The sequence below is a fragment of the Sinocyclocheilus rhinocerous genome, unplaced genomic scaffold (genome assembly GCF_001515625.1).
Source record: "Sinocyclocheilus rhinocerous isolate Xijiao unplaced genomic scaffold, SAMN03320098_v1.1 scaffold6, whole genome shotgun sequence".
Taxonomy (NCBI): Eukaryota; Metazoa; Chordata; class Actinopteri; order Cypriniformes; family Cyprinidae; genus Sinocyclocheilus; species Sinocyclocheilus rhinocerous.
Window position 1 is genome coordinate 83,208 of NW_015661999.1, and position 19,143 is coordinate 102,350.

Consider the following 19,143-nt stretch of genomic DNA (forward strand, 5'->3'; position numbering starts at 1 on the left):
ATATATATATATATATATATATATAAGTTTGGGCTCAGCAATAAGAAGTCTCTTATGCTCACCAAGGCTGCATTTATTTGATAAAATAAATAAATATTTAAGTAAGTAAATGCATGTAATATTTTAATATATTTTAATGTATTCCTGTGATGGAAATGCTAAATGTTTAGGTGCCATTGCTCCATATAGCTATTGCTAATATGCTGAAACACTGAAACATTTCTTATTAATATCAGTGTTGAAAACAGCTGTGCTGTTCAATATTTTTGTGAAAATACTAATTTCTTAAGAATTTTTTATTAATTGGATTTTCAAAAGGACAGCATTTGAAAATATTTTTTAAACAATGTAGAAATCTTGAACAATTTAATGCAATTAATTGCTGAATAAAATGATTACTTTCTTTAAAAAAAACTTTGAAGATAGCTTTGTTTGTTTATTTATTTGTCTGTTTACAATTGTGTGTAATTTGTTCGAGTGCCAAATTAATAGTTTAATTTGTGTAATTTGTCATCAGTACCACAATGCCTTTCAGAAATAATCTATAACCAAAACGGTGCAATTGTGTTTACATGCACTGCACATGTTAGACTTAAGTAATATTTGAAAAAATATTGTTGTAAAAAATAAACCAGCCCATAATTGTATTTTTTTTTTTTTTTTTAAGCGTTCAGTGTGTTTTAGCTTATTTAGCTATTACTAATATATGCATTAATCACGTGTTATTAAACTGAGGCGTCGTTACTGAAGTGCAGCGCGGAGGCTGTATGATCGGAACACCTGTCCGGATGGAAGCGGAGGCGCGCCCGCAGGAGCGAGCGCGCGCTCTGAGAGGGATGCACAGAGAGAGCGAAGCAAGGGAGGATATTACCCGCCTTTACCGCATTACAGTGCGTATGGGAGAATCACACTGCATCATATGTGGCCAAACCAACAGCGACACAGGTAAGAGTGCGATGTTATCACAGCGCTGTCAGGGTTAATGAATTACAAGCAACTGGCCTTGTTCCACAGGAGACAAAAACAGACTAGATTTGTGTTTCTTTAATACGGCCGCTCGCGCATCCCGCGTGCTTCAGCGTCTCTGCGCATCTCTGAGTGATGCGGTCTTATTTCTGCTGCTCTGCGCAAATGATCACAGCCTGAAGAGACCGGCAATATCTCGCCACACGGTAGATAAATATAAAAGCAGCCTCATTTAAAGTCACCATCCATATTCAGATGGATAAACTCGGGCGTTTCGAGGCTGTCAAGTTGTCAGTTGTTTTTGAGGCCGAATGTTAGCCAAGGATGCTGTAGGAAGTGAAAGTGTCATCGCCCCATCCAGGGCGCTTCTTGTAGCTCAAGGATATTGTGCGAACAGGACTAACATTTGCAGCTGCGTTTCATTACATGAGGAACCTTCAGGCCACATTTGATGGTAAATATTGCATTGTGATATAATTCACTGTCTCTTGGGATGTTAGTTTTGCCTGTGTGGATAAAATAAGTTTGACATCTAAGGTTCAGATAGCAAATCATCTTGATATTGGCAATGAGCATTATTATTACATAGTATTATTTAAATGTGATTTCTATTTGCTTTAATGGCAGGATGAAAAGTTGTAAACCTTAAATGTGTCTGTCTGTGTAGCATATCTATCTATCTATCTATCTATCTATCTATCTATCTTACCTAATATCTAAAGTAAGTATCAAGTATTCTGATATATCTGAGAATCAATCTGGGACTCCGGTTGCATAGCTGTGATTGTGTACAATTCTGTTTGATCTTTGACTTCATAATATGTGGGCCTACAGGGACAAGGTTTCCATTTATAATTTTTGACTGCAGCTTTGGGAAACTCAGTTAGTCCACTAACCGAACTCATTTTTTTCCCCTTCATGAATTAAAGATGCAAAGCTGCCCACATCAGATGATATCTGTGGCCATGTGACCTGGCCTGGGCCCATATTACCACTGAGTTGGACCGTGCTCTGAATGATCCAGAGATGAACGTCATCCCCCCCATTCTGCAGTCTTTGTCATATTGTGTTGCAATCATTCATGGAGGTATTTCATAGATCTTAGCAGATAGTGAAATTTGATAACTGCTGGCAACCCGACAAAAGTTTTTTTTATTTTTTTATCCTGATTAGGAATTTCTAAAGAGTAATTTAATGAGAACTGTGTCAGATTAAATCTTGGATTTGTCAGAGCAAACGGTACTGCCTGTATTTTTACCAGTAACATAATCTAGCCTATACATTTAAAAAAAGTGAATGGAGGTTACAAATGTAGTCAAGTCACCTTTATTTTTATAGCGCTTTATACAATAGAGATTGTTTCAAACCAGCTACACAGTATTAAAAAGAAAGCAACAGAACCAATGATGCAAACTTCAAATATAATAGCAGTTCATGTAATATGATATTTTTTAGGTTTTAAGTTTTAGAAGAATATTAAAATAGATGGTTGTGCTATTTTTGTACTATTTATGTATTTATTTTTGTTTTTTAGTATTGCTCAACTGCATCAAACCCAGTTCCGCTTCTAGTTCAGTGTCCATTCTCTGTAAGTCGCAGTGACTTTATCACACCACTAGACGCTGATATTCCACTCATTTTCTATTGCTAGCTTTGATTGTGTTTAATCCTCAGAAAACATTTATATATCAGTTTTTGTAGTTTAACATGACACTTTTTGATGTTTAATGAGCTTTTTTTTTTAAATATAAAATGTTGCTGTATTCAATTTTTTTTTAAATGAGAGGAATTTGTCTACAAATGACCACATGCTTTTACCTGCACACCACCTATAGAGGTATTTTCTGCCATATGGTGAATTTGGAAGAAATCCTTTTACTGGGCAACATGTTAGTTGTGGCTCAATCCTGTGGATACTCCCACTGAGCCTGCAATTAAAACAGCATTAGAGAAACCTGCGATTCTCTCTCAGCACCTTCTGCCACTTAAAGAAAATTTAAATGGGAAGAAGCTCACATTTTTGGGTCCATTTTATGTACAGTAAATAAGTCTTTTTCTTTCTTTCTTTCTTTCTTTTAATAAATTAAATATTTACTTATTTTACATATCATATATGTAATGTTTAATAAAATATTTAATATATATGAAATATTTGTAAATCATTTGAACTGAATATGTAATAAATGTATTAAATGTAATAAATATTGTAAATAATTAGTGCAGCTGGTAGACAGACTCATATACAGTTCCTGGACTGCTCTCTACCACTGTCACTCATAATTTTCATGCGACAGCAGAGATTCTCAGTTAATATCATTTTAGAGAACATTAAGTTACCCATGCATCTCACTGCATGATTCACTCCTGTTTCATTGTTAAGCTCTTCCTGTCTGATGCACTCTGAATATGTTATCATGGCCCAGTAGCTAAATAGCCAACAAAATCATTGAATGTGAGACATTGTCCGTATTTGTATTTGACACACCTTACGGACTGATTTAGATGTCCTGTTTGATAGATCTTAGCAGATAGTGAAATTTGATAACTGCTGGCAACCCGACAAAAGTTTTTTTTATTTTTTTATCCTGATTAGGAATTTCTAAAGAGTAATTTAATGAGAACTGTGTCAGATTAAATCTTGGATTTGTCAGAGCAAACGGTACTGCCTGTATTTTTACCAGTAACATAATCTAGCCTATACATTTAAAAAAAGTGAATGGAGGTTACAAATGTAGTCAAGTCACCTTTATTTTTATAGCGCTTTATACAATAGAGATTGTTTCAAACCAGCTACACAGTATTAAAAAGAAAGCAACAGAACCAATGATGCAAACTTCAAATATAATAGCAGTTCATGTAATATGATATTTTTTAGGTTTTAAGTTTTAGAAGAATATTAAAATAGATGGTTGTGCTATTTTTGTACTATTTATGTATTTATTTTTGTTTTTTAGTATTGCTCAACTGCATCAAACCCAGTTCCGCTTCTAGTTCAGTGTCCATTCTCTGTAAGTCGCAGTGACTTTATCACACCACTAGACGCTGATATTCCACTCATTTTCTATTGCTAGCTTTGATTGTGTTTAATCCTCAGAAAACATTTATATATCAGTTTTTGTAGTTTAACATGACACTTTTTGATGTTTAATGAGCTTTTTTTTTTAAATATAAAATGTTGCTGTATTCAATTTTTTTTTAAATGAGAGGAATTTGTCTACAAATGACCACATGCTTTTACCTGCACACCACCTATAGAGGTATTTTCTGCCATATGGTGAATTTGGAAGAAATCCTTTTACTGGGCAACATGTTAGTTGTGGCTCAATCCTGTGGATACTCCCACTGAGCCTGCAATTAAAACAGCATTAGAGAAACCTGCGATTCTCTCTCAGCACCTTCTGCCACTTAAAGAAAATTTAAATGGGAAGAAGCTCACATTTTTGGGTCCATTTTATGTACAGTAAATAAGTCTTTTTCTTTCTTTCTTTCTTTCTTTCAAGTATTAAATATGGATAAACAGAAGATGAATTAGGATATTTAGGAAGATTGATTGACTTGCTGCATAATATCCAATACGTCCTTAATGACTGCATTGAAATAAGGTCAATAGATGACATATAGTACGTAATTTCATTTCTTCCACTAGCATTCCCATCTTTCCCCTCCTCCACAGCTCAGATTCACCTACTCTCAGGTTTCTCACTCTGCAATGGGATGCTCACCTTTTACTTCTCAGGGTTTTGTTTCCAGAGGTGCTATTTTTAGCTATGCAAGCAACAGCAGCTTTCTCCAGAGGGGGGCGAGGCAGGGTGAGAGAGGTGCGTCTGGAAGCGGAGTCTGGCCTGGTGCCGATTAGAACTGTTGGACGCTGGAAGGAGAGAGAAAAGAAGATGTCAGGCAGGCCCTCGTTCTTGTTTTCAATCTATGTCTGGCTCTGTTTCTTCCTCAGAGAGGACAAGAAAATGAGAAAGACCAAAACAATGGGGTCAGCTGAAACATTTGGTTGTATTTTAGAGCAGTATGTTTTAGGAGACGGCTACAGGGCCTTGTGTCTGTGTGCATGAATGGAGAGCTAATGGAAGATTGTTATAGCCCCTAAAGTGCTCTTCAGCTGAGTCAAGGCAGTGGATAGTTATGGATTCAGACTGGCCTAAAACAAGGAGGACACATTACTAGCTGCATCTACATTGATTATTTATTTATTTATTTATTTATTTTTGCAGAGTGGTACAAGACACAACTTTATCCCAGCAATGAGTAAAGAGGCCTTGCTGGGCACATTTACACAAATTAGGGTTATTAATTGATCGTTATAAATGATGGGTTATAAATGACGGGTTATAAATGACATATATCAGTATTTGCTAGGTCCCCAAATTAAGATAATTTAAGCAATTACATTATTTTGCATTGTACTTTACATGGAAGTGGCTTTCGAAGTCAATATATTGTTTGTTTCATTTCTGTGTCATTGAACATTAGTCATGGCCCAGTAGCTAAATAGCCAACAAAATCATTGAATGTGAGACATTGTCCGTATTTGTATTTGACACAACTTAAGGACTGATTTAGATGTCCTGTTTGATCTATAGTAGCGCTCCCCTCTGCCTTTCCAGCAATGACCTCTGTGACTTATGACTGTGTTTTTGATGTACAACATCAAAGCGTTTGCAGTGCATTATATATTTGCATCCTTATTCTTCTTGTTTCAAATCATTCAAGCATTATAGACACTATGGGAACTGTCTGTAACAGTCCTCCGCTGGCTTTTTGCTTCTTTCAGTGACTTTTAGCAGGGCACACATGGTGCCCTGCACCCGTAGGGAGGCCACTGGCTCTGTGAAGCCAGCAGCCCTGCACCTGCACAGGCTTCTGAAGCAGTGGGTCATTCGTATTCATCAGGGACAGTGTTTTCTCAAAGGAAATCCTACTAATAGATTAAGCACATAAATTAAGCATGGGAAGTACAGAAAATATTGTCCATGGCAATTAGTGAAGACAGTGATGAGACTAATGATAGAGTGTGTCTGTGGTCTGTGTGTGTGTGTGTGTGTGTGTGTGTGGCTCATGTGATGTCAGAAGAGCTGTTTTGCATTTTTCATATATATATATATATATATACATACATACAGTTGACATGTTTTTTTTTAAGTAGTTGCAATTTATTTATTTATTTTTTTTAATCAAATTCAAATATCAAAACTAGACAATGACCCATAACCACTTTCTTGAACTATATTATCAAAAGTCAAAAGTATACAATGCAATCAGATCCCAAAGCCTTCCATTGACTGTCATTGTGAGTCATTTTAAAGTATTTCTTTTCATTATAAAGTTGTGTGCTGCTTTCTTTACATACCAAACAGAACATAGACATCAGAGAGGCTCTTTAATCACGTGTTGACTCAGGTTTTACATTGTACATAATAAATATGATGTTGAAAAGGGTTATAATATAACTTTTATGTGGCGGCGTGTTTGATTTACAGTATTGTTTATGGCTGAAAGGAGGAAATCTTTTAACCGAATACTTCTTCTCTTTAGTGCAGAACCATTGAACTCTTTGGGGATTTGTTTTGTTAAAACTCATTGAATGACAGATGTTTGAGGTCCCAGAGTCACAGAAGCTAAAAACGCTAACCATTAACTAGACTGTGAGAGCAGTATTTGCGAACCTTTGTTGAAGGCACACTTACAGTGAAGTAAAGCTGTATTGTACCTGATTGGCTGGTAATTTTCACAATAAGTTGACAATATAAAGAACCTGTAAAAAAGAGATGGTTAATGGTAGTCAGGTGCCTCTACATATATTTCTGTTTGATATTTAGTTTCATTCTAGCTAGTATGTTCTTAAATATAAAAAAAAAGCATATAGAGATGCATTTTATGCTGTCATCAACAAAACACCAGTAATAGTAATACTTTATAAATGTGATCATTTCAACATGATATTTCAGCAGGATTGCTTGTCATTACATGTTTGATAAGTAAAAATAAAATAAAATAAAATAAACATATGAAGATGCATTAAAGGAATAGTTCATCCAAAAATTTAAATTTGCTGATAATGTATGCACCCTCAAGCCATCCAGCATGTAGATGAGTTTGTTTCTTCATCGGAACAGATTTGAAGAAATTTAGCTACAGCACTTGCTCACCAATGAATCATCTGCAGTGAATGGGTGCCATCAGAATGAGAGTCCAAACAGCTGATAAAAACATCACAATAATCCACAAGTAATCCATACAACTCCAGTCCACCAATTAACGGCTTGTGAAGAAAAAAAAACACATCATTAAGGTCATCATTGGTGAACAAGTGACGTAATGTTAAATTTCTCCAAATCTGTTCTGAGGAAACAGTCTCATCTATACCTTGGATGGCCTGAGCGTGTGTACATTTTAATTTTCGGGTGAACTATTTTGCTGTCATCAAAACCACTCAGTAAAATCTCATATCTCCGGAAATTTCAGCATGATATTTTGGCAGGATTGCTTGTCATTGTAAGTAATAAGTCCATGTTTGAACCGCATATTTTATATATTTGATTAAAAAAAAAAAAAAAAAGTTCCATGCCAAATTTAAAGCCATATGGCCAATTCATTTTTCACCAGATTACAATCAGTTAAGTTAGCCTAGAAAATCAATAACCCTCTGATCAAATTAGCAATGGAGTCATCTGATATGACACATTTTCACATTGCAGCTTGTTCAAGGGTGGGGGGGTCTTCATTAGATCCGTATATCCCTTGGGATCACAGACAGCCAGCAAGCCCTGGAATTTCCCCATCAAAATCTGCCCAGGTGGAAACACCTGTCGCCGTAAACAAGGAAGAAAACATGACACATGCCTTGTCTTGTTCTCTAGTGTGAATGGAAATAAATGGACAATAACAAGCCATCTTTATAGATGATGAAAGGATCGGAGATCAGGGTGTGAGGTTTGTTATTACTTCCAGGTGCACTTGATGTTTTTAGAAATAAAAAAACACATTTAGCCTTCTATAGAACTGCCTGACAGCTTGAAATTGCTCTCTATGTTCTTATTAATGTGGTTTCACATATGTTAAGATTGACGTTGAGTCACTTGGGACATATAGCTCAGGGATATTAACAGGTGATTCTTCATTTATGTCAGCTGCCCTACAGTTACCGTGAGATTCTGCCTTCTGTATCAGTGTCATGCAGTCAGTCACAAAACAGGATGATGTGAAAGAATGAAGAATCATTCCTGTTGGGAAACTTGAGCCTCGGGGCTTGAGGGGAGGGAGGTTTCGAGAAAGAGAAGAGAGGACTGTTAAATAACTTTTTTAAATGTTCTATTGTAATGCATTAATGTCTTTTTAATAATGTGAACTACATGTAAACTAACATTTTATGTATTCTGGAAAAAAAAAATAGAATAGAAGAACATGTACAGTATATAGGCTAAATGTCCATTTAACAATCACATTGTAAAATAGTGCATTAGCTGTTCATCATTAAAGTCATTTTTTCCCATGTATTAGGGACACAGATAGCATCATTTGACAGAAGACAGGGAGAATCATGAGTTGTTCAAAACAATGAGAAAAGGGCAAGAAAGGAGTGAGAGACGAAAGTCTGTCACTGTGTCTCCATTCTCACTATCTATCCTTCATCCCTCACTTCTCCCGTTATAAGCAGATGGATAGTGGGGGCCAGGGAAAGGAGCTCCTTGGAGTCTGGCGTGGTGTCCATTGTGGGCTTTTGATATTTAAACTCGCCTTCATCTGCCCTCAGGGGACGCCCGATTGTCTCCATTGTTCAATAAAAAGTGGGCCAAGAAAGAAAAAAATAAAGAGGGGGGGATCAGACTGACATAAAAGGGGAGGGAATGATTGGTAAGATTAAAAAAAACAGAAGAAAACAATCTTTGAATGACAGTCTTTTCTGGTTCAACCAGATTTGTATCGAAGTGTGTTTTGTGGAGAGCACCAAATTTGAGTGTGATGGACAGGAGCACAGAGAAACCACAGCAAGGGAATTTCCCCCATTGTGAGAGGATTTTTTTTTTTTTGATGTCAGCAAATAAGGAAGATGAAAAAAATGTATGTGTGGCGAGCAAGCTGTCAGGTACTGAGATAACAAGAAACTACAGTAGACAAGCTGCTAGACAATAAATAAATAAATATCGAAATAATCCTTTATTATATGAAAGAACAATTATGTATTAATTTTCCAACACTCTCCAAATTTGTGTTTATAGTTTCGAGGTTATAAATGCTCAGTTTGTACAAATCATTTCATGTCTCACCTCACCTCATTGCTCCGTGACACGAACAGACAGCGCAGATGCATGGGAGAGAGAATAATTTTCTGTGCCAGATGTATGCTGTGGGGTTTTTAGGGAAAGACCAGCCAAATTGCACACGCTCCCATCTGTACCTCTTGCTGCACACAAACTGAGAACACAGGCCACACATACGATTAGCTTATGAGACAACAGAAATTTAATTATTCATTTGTTTATGAATATGTCCCAAGTTTTTTTTTTTTTTTTGGTTTTAATTTTTAATCAACCAAGCAAGGATTTGTTGCCATACACATTTAAACATGCTGATAAACCGTTAGTGTGTAACTTACATTGACATGAACTGAACTAAATGAAAACAGCAAGTCTTTAATTATTCATTCGTACATTTGCTGAATGAAATCATAGACCCGTTAGCTTACAACGAGTAGAATTTGGCCTCAAAATAATACCAGACTTTACCAGATGAATATATTTATAAATGTGTACGTGTGCGTTTGTATATATTAGTTATATTTTATTTATTTTATATATATTAATATACAGACAGACATATTTCATTTATAATATTTCTAAAAAAAAAAAATCAGCTGTATGTTTGCAGCTCAAAAGTAATAATGGTTGTTTGAATGAATGAAGAAGTGCTCAAGAAATTACTACTTCAGGATTTGGCAATGATTCAAATATTTCAGCATTTATCCCACATTGGAAATGATAGCTTGTTTTGTTGTTAGCATAGCGCTAACTCTGTTGTGCCCCACAAAATACAGGTCATATTGACCTCAGGCCAAATAAGGGCTATTCAGTCCTGTCATTTAAGTTATTTAGACTCATAGTTCAACCCTCTACGCATACCTTGGCAATATAATCGCCATTGGCTAGTACATTTTTTTGTTTACTCGCCAGACTGATATACTATTTTACACACACACACATACATACATGCGCACACACACACACACGTTTACTTAGCTATCTAAATGGGGACATTACATAGACTTCTATTGTTTTTATATACAGATAGTTATACAAGTTTGAACCTAAACCCACCCCTACCCCTAACCCTACCCCTCACAGAAAACTTTCTGCATTTTTTTAAAAGATACTACTACTACTACTATTATTATTATCTGCTGGGTTCATGAATATTAATCACGTTGTCAGCGTTTGCTCGAACTGATTTGCTGAAATCAAAACAGGGACGGTAATAGATGAGAATAGATAAGAGCTAAGAGCTGTTTGCGCATTGGCTCCGTCCACTGCCGAGAAACCGGCATATCTTTTGCTTGTTCTTAAAAGCTGAATAATTCTAAATGAACTCTGTTATTTTGACAGGAAATACAACAAATAATATGGTTTACATGTAGCGCGTCGATTTAGCGTGGTATGCAAGACTCTCGCTCTCTCTCTTTTGCATGTGTGAGAAACACAGCGCTATCAGTAAAGCGACGGCGAGTTGTGCGCCTTCACACTAGTTTACGGTACGTCAAATACAGGTGCGCTGCGTGCTACATACTGCGCATCCATTGAGTACATGACATGATCCATTGAGCGCATCCAAATAGTACAGATCGCTTGACGGAGAGTGAAACTCTCAAGCGCTCAGTCAGCGTGTTTATCGAGTGAAAATCTGTGTTGAACGCCTCTCACACACATACTGGCGTGTAAAATCTAAGAATTTATTAGCCAATGGCTAATGTTACACATTATTTAGTCGCCCAGAGTAAGATTTAGTCGCATATGCGAGTGATTTACTCGCAATGTAGAGGGTTGAGTTACATGCTGCAGCTTCTCATTTATGATGTTTTAATTGGTTCACCATGGGCTAGTGGCTAATGTGTTCAGACAATCCTATCCTGAGCGCACTGCTGAATGGCTAATCTCAGCAAAGGTCAGGAAATGAGGGTTTGTTAATGTCGGGATGTCTATCAACCATCAGTCTCAGTTTCTTCTCCATTGTATCACTCTTTCTCATCTCCTTGCGTCGCTGTTAATTAGAGTAGCATCTCCATTTAAGGCATTTGAATCGATCTGTTTGTCATTGTGATTGCTTTCAGATGACACATATTGCTCTTTATCTCAGTGAGGTTACGACATAGAGTTTATTTTTCCTTCTCCAGGGCCATAACCCAAAGGTCAGTGTCACCACGGCTGTTTTGAAGGTCATTACATGCAGAAGTGTCACACTGTTGTGCCTTTTGGATTTCATGTGGGTGAGTCACCCAGAAGGTGATTGTGTTTATAACCTAATGCACCGTTGCAGGTTAGCTTGAAATGTCAGGGTTTCATTTAAATTTGAGAACATTAAATTAAGATTAGTTTCGATAACGCAGTTGCTCGCTGAGATGTAAAAGCCAAAGATGAAGGTGGTGGGTGAGGACTAACTAACATGGGGGAGGGGGATGCCATTATAAATGTATGTTGACACAAGACATTTAATTTATGTGTGTGAAATGGAGAGTCATTTTTCATTAATGGTGTTTTTATAGGGATCTATTTAATATCTCAGTTCTGCATGTCACTCTCCATCAAGCTCATCATTGTACCCAGTGCACCCATAGTGTCATTGAGATACTATTATAGTTCTTATTAATATTTTGAATTAGTTTTTCATTTACATTTTTATTAATATTTTTATTTGTCATTTTAGTTAATGTTTTATTCATTTATTAATGCTTTTAACATATTTTTTTAGCTTTTATTTTTTAAATATATATTAAATATATATTTTATTATAGTTTTAGTTATTTTAGTACATAAAGTTAAACTAAATGTAAATGAGAAACGTTGACTTGGCAACTAGATGGAAAAATTTCAGTTATAATTTATTTAATTTAAAGTAATAAAATTTTTTTAAACTATAATAACCCTGATTGTATCTCATGCTGAATGTGTCTCTGTAAGAGAAAATGGCATGTTCCCTTTCAGTCGGTCACTCTCGACGTCACGTCGGATGACCGACGAAATTGGGATCTCGCTTAGAGAGACCAATCTACTTCGAGTGTAAACTAAACGAGCCAATGCACATTGGCATGCGATTATTGCATCCAGCTGCCGCTGATCACAGCGTGAGTATAAGTAGGCAGCAGATGCAGCGCATATTCAGCATGCCAATGTGCATTGGCTCGTTTAGTTTACACTCGAAGTAGATTGGTCTCTCTAAGCGAGATCCCAATTTCGTCGGTCATCCGACGTGACGTCTCCGTTCCCTCCTTCAGGGAACGAGGGTTACCATACGTAACCGAGACGTTCTTTAGAGTAAAATCACTTTAAATGCAAATATGTATTATCTTTTGGATAAAAGCGTCTGCCAAATGCATAAAAAAATATTATTTTTAAAAAGTTTTTGGGCAAACTATCCATTTAAGTGCTGATTCTATTAAGGATTCTGTCTGCCTGCTACATGTAGGTCAGATTCAGAGCTTCACCTAATGTTCACAGAAACACCGTGATCTGCTTGTTGTATTAGATAACAACTCCCTTTATCACATTTCATCATTTAATTAATTACTGCTTCTTTAAATTAGCCTAAAATGTCTAGTTGAAAGTGTTATGCTGATATTTTTAAGATTCATGGGTATCCTTGGCCGTATCCGTTCCATATAATTAGCTGAGATGTGATAACCTTGGTTTGGCACAAGCGTTTTGTCCCTAGAAATAATAACCATGCCTGCAGGTGTTTCTCAGAGCGGGGTGTCTGTAATTTGACGCATCTAAAATAACCTTATGGTAAGCAGTGACACTTTTATCCTTGTCTTTTCCCACGGCTCTGAAGAGGATGAGACTGCAGTCGTGACGACACTCTTTCTGTCTTGTTTTGTAGCCTGGGAATATATATTTTTTTACATATTTTTTGTACCCATTCTGAATGGTCTCAATTTTTAGCATTCATGTTCATCCATCCATATAGTTTTGAATGATTCAAATGGTAAAACATGAATGGTAAAAATTTATTTCAATAAAGACAGTTGGAATATTACAATTGATTTCTATTTCAAATAAATGCTGTTCTTTTGAACTTTCTGTTCATCAAAGAATCCTGAAAAAAGTATCACAGTTTTCGCAAAATTATTAAGCAGCACAACTGTTTTTAACATTGATAATAATGAGAAATGTTTCTTGAGCACCAAATCGGCATATTAGAATGATTTCTGAAGGATCACGTGACACTGAAGACTGGAGTAATGATGCTGAAAATTCAGTTTTGCCATCAGAGGAATAAATTACATTTGGAAAAATATTCAAATAGAAAACAGTTATTTTAAATTGTAATACAATTTCACAGTATTACTGTTTTTACTGTATTTTTGATCAAATAAATGCAGCCTAAGTATAAATGCTTTTTAAAAATTATATTAGGTCATTTGACCTGTTCTTTCTTAGTCTGAAAGATAATGCAATAAGTGAATTTCCTGTAATTAGTGCCATGAGTCTGTATAGTATCCCGAGACACACGAGTCCTTGCAGTTGTATTATCCATCCTGCTTTATAGATACTGACTTTGTTTTGCAACCGGCTAAAAATTTGAATAAACCCATGTAAATTTATTTAGTCTTTATAAAGGAACCTCAGCCGCCCCTCTGAGACCTATATAGGGTTACAAGTCTCTATCAGTGTTTTCATACAGAACAGGTGTCTGTTGGGTCCCAATGGGAGGTTACATCATTATCAAAGGCCCCTCATATTAGTTCATTGGCTTAAACAATGTGTTATGTCATACTGTAGAAAGGAAGCTTTGAATTGATGTAGTAGGAAATCTTGTGGATAAAAAAAATCCACTTTCTTTATTTGCACATATTATTGATCTAAAGCAGATGTTATGATCTCCATGGCACAGATGGCTTGTCTTGGTTCGTAATTACGTATTCAGGACTGTCTTGTGGTTCTGCAGTCCAGCTGCTTTACCCCATTGTATTCTTAGACGTTGGTGCATGTGTGTGCGTATGGGGGGGATACACACACGCTCTGGCGGGAGACCAAAGCTTTCCCTCCCTTGTTCGGACTTCTTGAGGGCAGATCGGGGCTCCGCCAGCAATTAACTGAAGAAATGACAACACCTCCTGTTGATAGAGGCTCCTGAAGAGCCGAGGGGGAGGGTTCAATGGGCCTGCGCACGACAGCCCGTTTGACCGACAAGCAAGGAAGGGCTTTTTGTTAACACTCAATCTGATTCAGCCTTCTGTCACTGAACCACGACCCCAGGGTTTAACACACTGGATGTCAGACCCGGGGTTGACTCTTCAACTGACACAGTTAAACGCTCAGAGCCCTGATCTGTGGCGTGTTTCATCATGATCCATATGTTTTCGATGTCTGGCCCACAAAAGTTTGCTTTATAGGTCGTGTGTGTATACGCATGTGCTTTTTCTCAAAATGTTTTATTTGATTGACAGATCAGGAATCTCACATTTTCTGCAACAGGAGAAATTGTGTGGAAATCATTGATATTTGTATGGTTGGCTTGTATCATTATTATGTATAATGTCATTTATTGAGTTAATTATTATTATGGTGTAATTTAGAGAGTTTTTCCCGTTGAAAAAAAAAACACATGTAAAAAGTTTATATTCATACAGCTGGTTTGCATAGGCGTGAGAAGTATCACAGGCATAAAAAAAATGGATTGAATTTGTGAAGTGTATCTAGCTGGACGAACCTGAGTATTGTGAAATATTATCATTCATTCATTCATTTGATTAGATATAATGTAGACTATATCATTGAAAAAAATTCTGGATTTGTAACACACGCAATACTGTTTTATTAATGTTTTTGAATAAGCCTAGAATAAGAATGAGCACCAATCATAATTGCGCAGCAAATCAACATAATTGAATGATTTCTGAAGGATCATGTGACACTGAAGACTGGAGTAATGATGCTGTAGATTCAGCTTTTCCAATTATTTTGTGCAAAATAATATGGCTAGAGCCAGTGATGTAACCACATGTTTAAGACTGAAGGACACTAAATGCAAAAGATTCAGACTTTATCATTGAAAACTCATATTAATCAACTATTCTAAATATTTGGGGTGTCTTTGTTGTTTATGACCCTGACAGAAATGCTGCATGGGCCAATCCACATCCAGAACCAGTTTCATAAGTATGGATATACAGTGGGTACACTGTAAAAAGTCATTAGTTGAACTTACTTGGAAAACCTGTGGAAACTGATTGCCTCAAATTTCTCAAGCAAATTAGTTTATCATTTTTGAGTTAATAAAACTTACTGTAACTTTGTATAGGTAACTTGTGTATATGTAGAGGTTACCAGAAAACTTGAGTGTTGCTAACTCAATTTGACAAGTTCAGCCAACTTAGAGATGTAAGTTAAGCTTAGTGCACAGAACTCAAACAAAACAGTTCTCTTAACAAGTCTGCTTTGTTCACATTACTAGAAAAATGTGTGGAAACTGATTGCCTTAAATTTCTCAAGTAAGCTGTACTCAAAACTTAGTTGTTAATACAAAGACAGAAAACAGATTGTTAGCACAACAATAGGGCATTTATTTGTTTAAAACAATGTTACTTCAAGTCATTATTTTTTAGGCATGCTATCAAATCAACAATTTAACACTGTAAGAAAAATTGCACATACTGCACTCAGGAAATAAATAGAAAAAAACCCATCAACATCCCTTTTATGACACCTTGTAAATCTAGATTTACCATTTTCTAGAATTACCTTTTTCTAAATCAATAATGATCAATCATGAACAATTACACTGAAAAATGCTCCATCACGCCACAATGACATCTTTCTACATCAGAAGATTTTTCAGAGATTGCATTCTAGGTTCAGCCATTGAATGAAATCAAAGGTGTCCTTCAATACTGGAGGATACTATAATTTCATAGCATAAATCCAAGTCCAAAGAGCAGGCATATCTTGGGGAGGATTTTCCAGATCATCCAATACAATTGTAAATTAACTTAAATGATTTTAGCAAATGGCTGCAATATAACAAAGAGTGAAAAATTTAAGGGGGTCTGAATACTTTCCGTACCCACTGTAGATATTTAGCATCATGACCAGCTGCTTCCTTAGTTGTTTCCTCTCTCATTCTCTGTAATTCTCTATCTCTATCTTTATGTGATCTGTTAAGTAGTACTTCAGAGAAACTGTTTACATCACCAAGAACATTCTGATCCAAGCACTCTGACATTTTACACCTCTAATATCCCTGCTGTTCAGGGTCTTCATTGAATTACAGAGTCTACCCATGTTCCTGCTTGAGCTAGCCCATGTGTCTGCGGCTTATTGGGGGAAACTCGACAGCCAGGTACCCTGCTGTTAGAATTATTGTGTTTGTGTTAAGGCTATGGCCTACCTGACATCTGCTCTGTGGTTGGACAAGGGACATGAGCTTAAACTATGACCCTTTAACTATTTAATGGTTTACATAACTGATGATGTCACGACCCTGTTCATGAGACACTTTTTTATTTATGAAGCCACTGAATCCATTTATGTTTTAGCTGAATCTGAATGTGTTAAAGATGTGTGAGTGTGAGTTAAAGCAAGAAACAGTGGAACTGAATTTTCACTTTAAATTAAAGTGCCCAAAAGAAGAGCTTCAGGATATATGGAAGTGAATCAATATCATTGACCCGGATAGAATTTATGTTGTTTCAGTCATAAAAACTCTTTTTTTCTTTCTTTGATTTTGTTCCCTCTTGTTAAATATATATAAGAAGAGAGTGAATTGGATCATGGAAGAAAGGGAGGACTGTCTCAAGAGTTGCAAGACTAATGTGGATGTATCTGCTTTGCCTTTGGCAGCAGCTGTTCTGAAGGGCTGCCATTAATCTGACCCTCTGACCGGCTCTGTACACAGCAGGATAAGTGGAGAAGGGTCTTTGGATCAATGGAGGGTTGGACATAGAAGGACAGAATGTGTGTGGAGAGGTATGGACCTGATAAACGAAAGACCAGCTGTCCCCAAGAGCTGCCAGACCTCATCAACGGGATCAGAGAGAAATTTTCAACGTATTTGTTCTCTTTACATGTCTTCTAGGCTTGCATTAGATACAGCGTCAATATTAAAGGGATGGTTCTCCCAAAAATTATAATTCTGTCATCATTTACTCACCCTCAGGTCATTCCAGACTTCAGAGGAACACAACAGAAGAAATTTTGAAGTCTTTTGTCAATGGAGTCTAAAACAACAGCAGACAGTACCACTGACTTACATTCTACGTACAAAAAAACCAAAAAAACATTGTTCCACAAAAGATATAAAGACATACATGTTTGCAACAATGTGAGGGTGAGTAATGACAATTTTCCTTTTGGGTGGACTATCCCTTTAATTATATTTGCTTAGCTAAATTGGCAAATCAGAATAGTTAACATCTATTCAGAGTCAACTCACTCTTTGTATTATGGGTTTAGTAGATATCAGAGGTATCAAATTTGATTTCTATGGTGTTCATGTAGGGACAACTGGCTCATTTGTGATGTATAATGCCTCTTATTGGCTAAGGAAGTGATATATCACATAAAACAGATGGGAGGCATGGGAGCTACATGTGCACCTGGATACTACTTCATCTAGATGACTTTAACACTTTGTTGACCTGACTAGCCATTGAGAATGGGATTGTCGCCAAGTGCTATTAGCTAACATGCAGCATGTATCCTACTTATCTGTGCTGTCTTTGAAACAAAACAAAAGCTCTCTCTAAAGGAATAGTTCATCCAAAAATGAATAATTTGAATTTTTTATTTTTTATTGAAATAAAATAATACTTTTATTCAGCAAGGATGCATTAATTTGATCAAAAGTGAAAAAAAGACATTGATAATGTTACAAAATATTTCAGTTTCAAATGAATACTGTTCTTCTTTTGAACTTTCTTTTCATCAAGGAATACTGAAAGTTTTTCCGCCAAAATGGTTTCCATCAACTCACAGCTGTCACCCGATCTCCATTTTTACCTGCTCTACAAGGCTAAAAAAGTTATTTTAAATTGTAATAATATTTCAACTTTTTTTGCAGTATTTTTGATCAAATAAATGCAGCCTTGGTGAGCATAAGAGAAATCTTACTGATCCCAAACGGTAGCGTATGGCATCATAAACTATTTATTTTACTGTCATGAGAATAAATACAAGTGACACCGCCATTATGTTGATCTGGCTATACACACAGTTTTATCTCGGTTCCTTTGACACACAAACAAGTGCTCGAAAGCTACTGGTTTACATGACCAAACATGCCAGAGTGGGATTCACTCCAGTGGGACTCACATGGATCCATTTCAACTCATTACTGACAGCTTTTGTATATGGCCTCTCTCATAAACTTGGCAGCTCCCAGCCTTCCCAAGTGTGCTCTTCAGACCTCTCGTTAGTCTGTAATGAGCCGCCCCGTTGATTGCTGAGAAAGAAGAAAAACAAAAACAAAAAAAACCCAGGAACATCCAGTTTGTCTCATTCCATCTTTCATTTCCCCCGACACAGACAAAGGAGGTCTTACTTTGCTCAAACAGCCATGATGTTCCACTGTTGCTTCTCTTTGTTTTACTCATGTCCTGTCCTGGAGGTCCACAAACAACAAGAGCCTTTCTATCTTTCTCAGATACATCCATATTCCTCTGCCCTTTCTTCTCCTGTCATCTCTTTCTATTCTTCCACCCCCTCTGCTGCTTTTGCTCTTTTTAACCCGTGCCCCTCCTTATCCCTCTGCCTTTGTGTCCCTCAAGCTGGTTTAAATATTTAAACAATGCAATTAGCGTTACACCTGATGCAATTGAAAGACGGGCCCTTTGTGACCGTATGCTCTGGCATGGCAACACAGCGGAAATGTCTTTGCTCATAGCCTTTTAATGTCTGCATGACACGAATACAGGTTTCTTTACCTCAGAACTTGTCATTGAATTAAAATCTCTTGGTGTCA